Source organism: Panthera tigris, chromosome A1 (genome assembly GCF_018350195.1).
Source record: "Panthera tigris isolate Pti1 chromosome A1, P.tigris_Pti1_mat1.1, whole genome shotgun sequence".
Taxonomy (NCBI): Eukaryota; Metazoa; Chordata; class Mammalia; order Carnivora; family Felidae; genus Panthera; species Panthera tigris.
Window position 1 is genome coordinate 23764272 of NC_056660.1, and position 8102 is coordinate 23772373.

Here is an 8102-nt window from a genome sequence, read left to right on the forward strand (position 1 = left end):
TTTCTCATTAAATTTCAGCATGCCCTACTTGCTGTCAATCATCCAAGTTACCCTGGAACAGAACTAGAGTAGCTCACTCCCTGGGAAGAAACAGACATCACACTTCCCAAGCGCGGCAGTGGGATAGGCTTCTCTGAGTTTGAAAGACATTCCTTTAGCTCATACACTCACAGACAAGTGCTTTGAAGGAAACTCTCTCTGAAGCTGTACTAAAATGGAAATGGAGGGAGTCTAAGAAGCCATACACAAGGAGGTTCTGTGGTTCACTACTGTTTTATGTCAATGGGAATGAGACATGATGGGTCCTCAGCCACAAGGATAGAGAATGATGAAGAGCAGGAAAAGGCCCATTCATGGTGGGACAGGGCCTCAGGAACCACTATGGTGAAAAGTGAAGAAGCAACAAGAAAAACAGCAAACAGGGGCACCTGGGCAGCTTGGTCACTTAAGCGTCTGACTTTGGCTCAGGTCATGATCTCCAGGTTTGTGAGTTCGAACCCCGCATCAGACCCTGTGCTGACAGCTCAAAGCCTGAAGCCTGCTTTGGATTCTGTCTCTCTATCAAAACTAAATAAAATTACAGAAAAAGAAAACATGGGATTGAAATCAAAGACCTAAGTTGAAATATCAGGTCTAATCCTTTCTAGCTGTCTTGTCTAAATTACTTGTCCAGCAAGTAATTTATCCTTTTAAGTTCAGTTCTTGTTAGTGAAGTTACAAAGTTAATACCTGTTTTTAATTTAATATAATTTATATAAAGCTCGAAAGCAGTAGGCTCTGTGTATTGTTGTAGTAGTATTAAGGCACAGCTATCTCAGGTCAGGTTAATTTCAGTTATGATGCACAAAGTGCTCTCTCTTGATTTGAAGCACACCAACGGCAGCATTTAAAATTCTGGTGTCACGTAGGAGGGCTGGTCACTAGATCAATTAATATTGATGTAGTAGCCCGGACAGAACACCAAGGTCCGGGAAGAAGTTAGGCACAATACTACTTCTCAACTCCCCTGGTTTCCATAAAGACAGATGACAGGCATAATAATAGCACCCCTAAAGAGATCGACATCCTCATGCCTGACACCTAGCAAATATTATATGTGACTTGACAGTTATGATTAAGGATCATGAAATGGGGCAAGTATCCTGGAAGGTATCCATTGGTGGGCCAACGTCATCACAAGTGTTTTTTTTTTTTTTTTAATATATAAATTTTATTGTCAAATTGGTTTCCATACAACACCCAGTGCTCATCCCAAAAGGACAAGTGTTTTTTAAAGGCAGGAGGGTCAGGGTCAGAGACACGACAAGGGAAGCAGAAATTGAAGTGATGCCATTACTGGAAGGGAGCCATTAGCCCAGCAATGTGGGCAGCCATCACAAGCTGGAAAATTCTCTGCGAGAGCCTCAGGAATGCACCCTGCGGACTTCTTGATGTTAGCCCAGGAGACCCACTTTCAGATTTTCGACCCCCAACATTCTAAGGTACTTGTGTTGTCTGAGGTCACTAAGCTTATCACAATTTGTCACAGCAGCAATAGGAATACAGACTTTCCCCTAACACCCCTGGCCTGTCCCCACTCCTTACTCTTCTCCTTAGAGTTTCACTGAGAAGCCATATAGTTAACTCAGCCTCTCCTTACTCCCTTCCTCCTAGGGGCAGCCCTTGCAGGAAGCATATACCTCCCTGCGGTTCTCCAGGCCATTGCTTCTACAGGCACCAACCCCTGTGCAGGGTGGGTGGAAGGTGTGCAGTCTTTCAGCGCTGCCTATGTTTGGATGAGTATCCAGTTCTGGAGGTTGGTATAGGGAACCCACCACAGAAGCAAATGTAAGCCATATCCTCTGATCCAGCTATAATCACTAATAAAGCTAATGGATTCACCCCCACACGTCTGCTTTACTTCTCACATGATTCAGAACTCAGGTGGACAAAGGGAAAGAACCCCGTTTCAAGCAGTGAGATTCTCAAAAGTTATGCATGATGCTAACGTAGAGATTCAATTCTTAGGAGAGGAAATGAGGACAGAAAGGTAGCCCTTTTATTCAGACAATATAGAAGGCTGAGATTGATACATTTAAGAGTCAACATGGAAGACAGACTGCTATCCTCAAGGTATCCTTTTACAAGTAAGGATTCTAAATCCTTAATCTATCTGCACCTAAATCCACCTGCACCTCAGACGTAGGTGGAGGTGATCAGTGGGTCTGGCTTTCGAACATTAGACAAAGCAAGACTACAGCTGGCATTCTGGACACACAGCTCAGAAAAAACCTCAAGAGCTAGCCTAAAATGTATCCACGGTCTTTTTTTCAAATAGGCAAATATCATACTGCAAGAATGTGAGTTGGCATTTTCAGTTTTGCAAAGAAGGAAAGTCAATCACCCTCAAATTTCTCAACCAATTTCACAAGATGGTGCTCTGATGACTCCATCATGAGAATTCTCTTTGAGGCTACAAAGAGAACTTGCAGACAAACACACGTATGAAGCAGTTCTTTGGGGTCTAATTATTGCTGATTTTGTTAGAGCAAATATATGAAATTCCATTCCACTCTCAAATAACATGGAGATACTCATCAACCTCGTGATAGGCATAAAGCAAACAAACATTTATTTTTATTTTTTTCAGTCAGAATAACATATTGATAAGACCATTAAGAGACATATTGATTGAAATTATCAATCATTTCACCAAGTTAGGAAAGCACTTCCCAGCTGTGGATTGATCCCTGAAGAGGCTGGCTCTAATGATCTCCATCATTATCGCAGCTAGGAACAGCCCATGGGGAGCCTCAGCCCCCAGGGTAAGAATTTACAGCCCAAATGAAATTTCATTACTCAATAAAGTAGAAAGCAACTAAGTCTAAGATCATCGCTCCTTCCTTCTCTTCTTTGTTCATTCAGTTTTTAGAACCCTCCCTAACTTAGTGCATTCCAGAGAACAACTCAACAAAATCAGTTCCTCTCTGAAGAGTAATTTGGAGTGTGTGGTTAACTGGGTGAAATGCAGACCATACAGAAAACTAAGTGGATAGAGAAGGTGGGCGTATAGCTAAGAGCAAGAGCTCCGCCTTGGAAAGTGGCAACACAGAAGAAATGGGAGGAATAAACTCCTTCTCTGTTTCTCTGTAAAAAAGAGAAAAAGATTTTGTAAGCAATTAGTTTTGAAGAAGTATTTCAGTAGTTAGGCTCCATGGCATCTGAACAGGGCACTGTTATGTGCACAGACTGACTTGAGTTACTCAAGAGTAAGTCACATTATAATGAGGGCTTTTGTTATAAGCAAATTCCCATTTTTAGACAGTAGGAAAGAAGCTTAGTACATGTTAAGTCACCAGCTTTGAAATTAATTGGAATAATGTAGTCTTTAAGGAAATGATATATGGTCAAGGAGGTTTTTTATCTGTTCATTTAAGTCCATGGGAAATGAGACCCTGGGAGGGATCCTTTCCAACCAGGGTCATGTTGGTGGACATTAGATAGAAGAATGTTCATGATATCAAGTTCTATCACAGGAAAGTATGAGAAATTTAAATATATATTATCTACAAAATGTACAGTCCCCTTTTTAATTTCATCTACCTTAGTACTTTGGTTTATTCAACATACATTTATTGAGCACCTACTATATGCCAGGCTGAGAGGCTCAGAAATACATTAAAATACAAAGACCTTGCCTTTAAGACACTTGATATGTGTAAGACAAACATGTAGAACAGAGGGAAGAGTATCTGTGCTAGTTACTCTTGGCCTTGAGGCACGCTAGTCACTATTCCAAGTGTCATCCTGGTTTGTCAACTGCTAGTTACTGGTCTGCAAGGAATTCAACACAAAGTGAGACTATACCTTCAGAAAATTTTATGTAAGGTTGAAATTACTGCCATATCTAAGCATATGATCACTTTTCTAGTAATTCATTTATTTTGTATGTTACATAACTTCAGACCATAACATATTTGTAATTAAAATACATATATATGTGAATATGTATATGTATGTACATGTGTGTATGTGTGTATATATATACATACATGTACATATAACCAGTCCTTAAGCACAGAGCTTTTGAGAAACACTACTTAACATTTTAGAGAGTTCATATCAGAACTAAGTTAATCTGTGCAAATAGCATCACTTTAGAATCCTTTCCCACCCCACCCTCACAATTCACTCCAAAAGATTAGGTAAATGTTCTTATAACAACTCATTGAAAAGTCCAGAAATATGCCTAAAAACTTTCTTTTAGCTTATAGCCTGGGAGCATGCTAGCTATCTAGGATCCTTAAACAAGCTTTATTTGTCCTGCTCAGTACCTTTAAATTTTTTATCCCCCTGTTGAAAATTTACAAAATTTCAAAAACAAATCTAGATAATTGTCTTTTCTTAGAAAACAAGAAAATGTGGGAACACAGGCCTATAGCCCACAGGATTGTGATCCAAAGAAATGGAACCCAGGGGCACTTCGGTGGCTCAGTCAGTTTAGCATCCAGGTTTGGCACAGCTCATGATTTCATGGTTCATGAATTTGAGCCCTGCATCTGTGCTGACATCTCAGAGCCTGGAGCCTGCTTTGGATTCTATGTCTCCCTCTCTCTCTGCCCCTTCCCCGTTTGTACTCCGTTTCTTCGTTTCTTTCTTTCTTTCTTTCTTTCTTTTTTTTCTTTCTTTCTCTTTCTCTCTCTCTCTCTCTCAAAAATAAACGTTAAAAAAGAAAGAAAGAAATGGTACCCAAATCTCTCCTTTGAGTTGCATACTTGTCCTCTGTACACATTTGAATTTAGCACATTTACTTTTCTTCATTTCCTTGGTCTCTTTGGGGATGTCAGTACATCCCAGCTCATCCCCTATAGCTATCTTGCCTATAACTTTTTGCAGCCCAAATAGGAAACTAGGGACCCCTGTGGTAAATAAAATATGGACAGGTTGTAATTTTCAAAAGCAGAATACTAGTTTTGGTTCAAGAAATTCTGAGGTGATGGGGAAAATGAGAGGTTTTCCAAATACCACTCATTAGAGATAATCCCTAAAAAGTTGGATGGTAAAAACCATACACTCCTGGAGTGTAACAGGGAAGAAATTTTGTCTATCAAACTGAACTCCTAGAAGAAAAACTTGAGAAACTATCCTTTTCCTCATAGCATCTCCTAATTTCATGAAGATTTATTCACTAAACAAATGTTTATGTAGTACTTGCTATGTAGCAATCCTATACACCATGGATTCAGTTGTGGACAAAATTAAGTCCCCACCGTTACGGAACTTACATTCAATCAAGAGACAGAGACAATAAACACCCCCCAAAAAAGTATGAATAAGTAATATAATTTCAGACAGTAATTATGGTGAAGAAAATAAAACAGGACAACGGAATATGACATGACTGGGTATTTGTATCAGGGAGAAGTGGTCCTCTATAGTGGTTGGCAAAGGACTCAAAAAAGATGACGTTTTATTATAAGACAGAAATTAGGAGAAGACACCCACATAGACATTTTGTGGGACATAAAAAGTCACAGAAAAGAAGGAAATGGGGAACTGGCAAGGACATATTTAAGGTGGTCAGCCAGACTGATGAAATGAAGAAAAACAGAGATGGTCGACTCAGGCACCTACAGGTAGTCTGGTACACAACCTCAAGAAGAGAACTGACAAAGAGATTTCCAGGCTGAGGAAAGAGCACACAGGGCCTGAAATAGGAGCGAGTTTGAAATGTCACGGAACTTATAAAGGTTTCCACATGTTTCTTATTCTTCTTTGGAGGACTTTTTCTAAATTTCCCCAGGATTCTCAGCAAACCACTACTGATAGGACAAACTATCATCTACTGACTTTAGCTTAGTCCTTATTATTTCTTCCCTGTTTTCACCTTTGCTTCTTCTCCATGCCACTCCCCAGTACCTGGTAACATCCCTATCAGCACCATCATCACTAGGACCAGTTTGAATTTACTGCCAAGTAATGACAGTGAGTCAGGTATGTGACATCCAGGCACAAAATGGGAGTGGTATTTGAAGATTTGTCCTAATTCTATTGTGCACATTTTAATAACCCATGTCTTAAAGGCCCCTGGTGAATTTCAATGGTACAGGAAAACTTTTGAAAATTATGTGATGGTAGTTTTTTTTCTCGGGACAGTAGAGGCCGTGTAGCGTCGCCGTTACTCTGAGGAGAGAACAGTCGATAGAGGGGTGCAAAAATGCAGAGCAATAAAACCTTTAACTTGGAGAAGCAAAACCATACTCCAAGGAAGCATCAGCAGCAGCACCACCAGCAGCACCACCACCAATACCTGCAAATGGGCAACAAGCCAGCAGCCAAAATGAAGTCTTGACTATTGACCTGAAGAATTTTAGGAAACCAGGAGAGAAGACCTTCACCCAACGTAGCCCACTCTTTGTGGGAAATCTTCCTCCTGACATCACTGAGGAGGAGATGAGGAAACTATTTGAGAAATATGGGAAGGCAGGCGAAGTCTTCATTCATAAGGATAAGGGCTTTGGCTTTACCCGCTTGGAAACACGAACCCTAGCAGAGATTGCCAAAGTGAGCTGGACAACATGCCACTTCGTGGAAAGCAGCTACGTGTGTGCTTTGCCTGCCATAGTGCATCGCTCACGGTCCGAAACCTTCCTCAGTATGTTTCTAACGAACTGCTGGAGGAAGCTTTTTCTGTGTTTGGCCAAGTGGAAAGGGCTGTAGTCATCGTGGATGATAGAGGAAGGCCCTCAGGAAAAGGCATTGTTGAATTCTCAGGGAAGCCAGCTGCTCGGAAAGCTCTGGACAGGTGCAGTGAAGACTCCTTCCTATTAACCACATTTCCTCGGCCTGTGACTGTGGAGCCCATGGACCAGTTGGATGATGAAGAGGGACTTCCAGAGAAGCCGGTTATAAAGAACCAGCAATTTCATAAGGAGCGAGAACAGCCACCCAGATTTGCACAGCCTGGCTCCTTTGAGTATGCCAGGCGCTGGAAGGCACTCATTGAGATGGAGAAGCAGCAGCAGGACCAAGTGGACCGCGACATCAAGGAAGCTCGTGAGAAGCTGGAGATGGAGATGGAGATGGAGATGGAGATGGAGATGGAGATGGAGATGGAGATGGAGATGGAGATGGAGATGGAGATGGAGATGGAGATGGAGATGGAGATGGAGATGGAGATGGAGATGGAGATGGAGATGGAGATGGAGATGGAGATGGAGATGGAGATGGAGATGGAGATGGAGATGGAGATGGAGATGGAGATGGAGATGGAGGCTGCTCGCCATGAGCACCAAGTCATGTTAATGAGACATGATTTGATGAGGCGTCAAGAAGAAGTCCGGAGGATGGAAGAGCTGCACAACCAAGAAGTGCAAAAACGAAAGCAACTGGAGCTCAGGCAGGAGGAAGAGCGCAGGCGCCATGAAGAAGAGATGCGGCAGCAACAGGAAGGAATGATGCGGTGACAGCAGGAAGAATTCAAGGGAACATTCCCTGATGCGAGAGAACAGGAGATACGGATGGGCCAGATGGCCATGGGAGGTGCTATGGGCATAAACAACAGGGTCGCCATGCCCCCTGCTCCAGTGCCAGCTGGTACCCCAGCTCCTCCAGGACCTGCCACTATGATGCCAGATGGAACCCTGGGATTGACCCCACCAACAAATGAATGCTTTGGCCAGGCTGCTACCACGGAAGGAATTGGGGCCATTGGTGGAACCCCTCCTGCGTTCAACCGTGCAGCTCCTAGAGCTGAATTTGCTCCAAACAAACATCGCCGACACTAATAAAAATTTCAGTGTCTAGTTTCCCAAAAACCCTTAAAAGAAAGACCCTTTTTGGATGAGCCAGAATTCTGCCCTGGAAAAAGTGTTAGGGATTCCTCCCAATAGTTAGGTCTTCCTTGCCTGTACTACTCTAAGGGAGTATGCTGGAGGCTGAGGGCAAGGGAAGGGCGATAAAATTTAATAAATCAAAAAAAAAAAAAAAAAAGAAAATTATGTGATGGTAAATAAAACTTATTCAACAATTGGACATTTGAAATCTTTACCACATGGACCAGAATAGATTTAGGACCTGGAGAGGTACTTTAAAAGCCAAGTATCATCACCAGTTCCAAGAAC

General features: G+C 42.0%; 1 pseudogene; it reads left to right on the forward strand.

Moving 5' to 3' along the window:
• The first annotated feature begins 6164 nt into the window (after positions 1-6164).
• Positions 6165-7766, forward strand: LOC102963954 (annotated as a pseudogene).
• Positions 7767-8102: the final 336 nt, after the last annotated feature.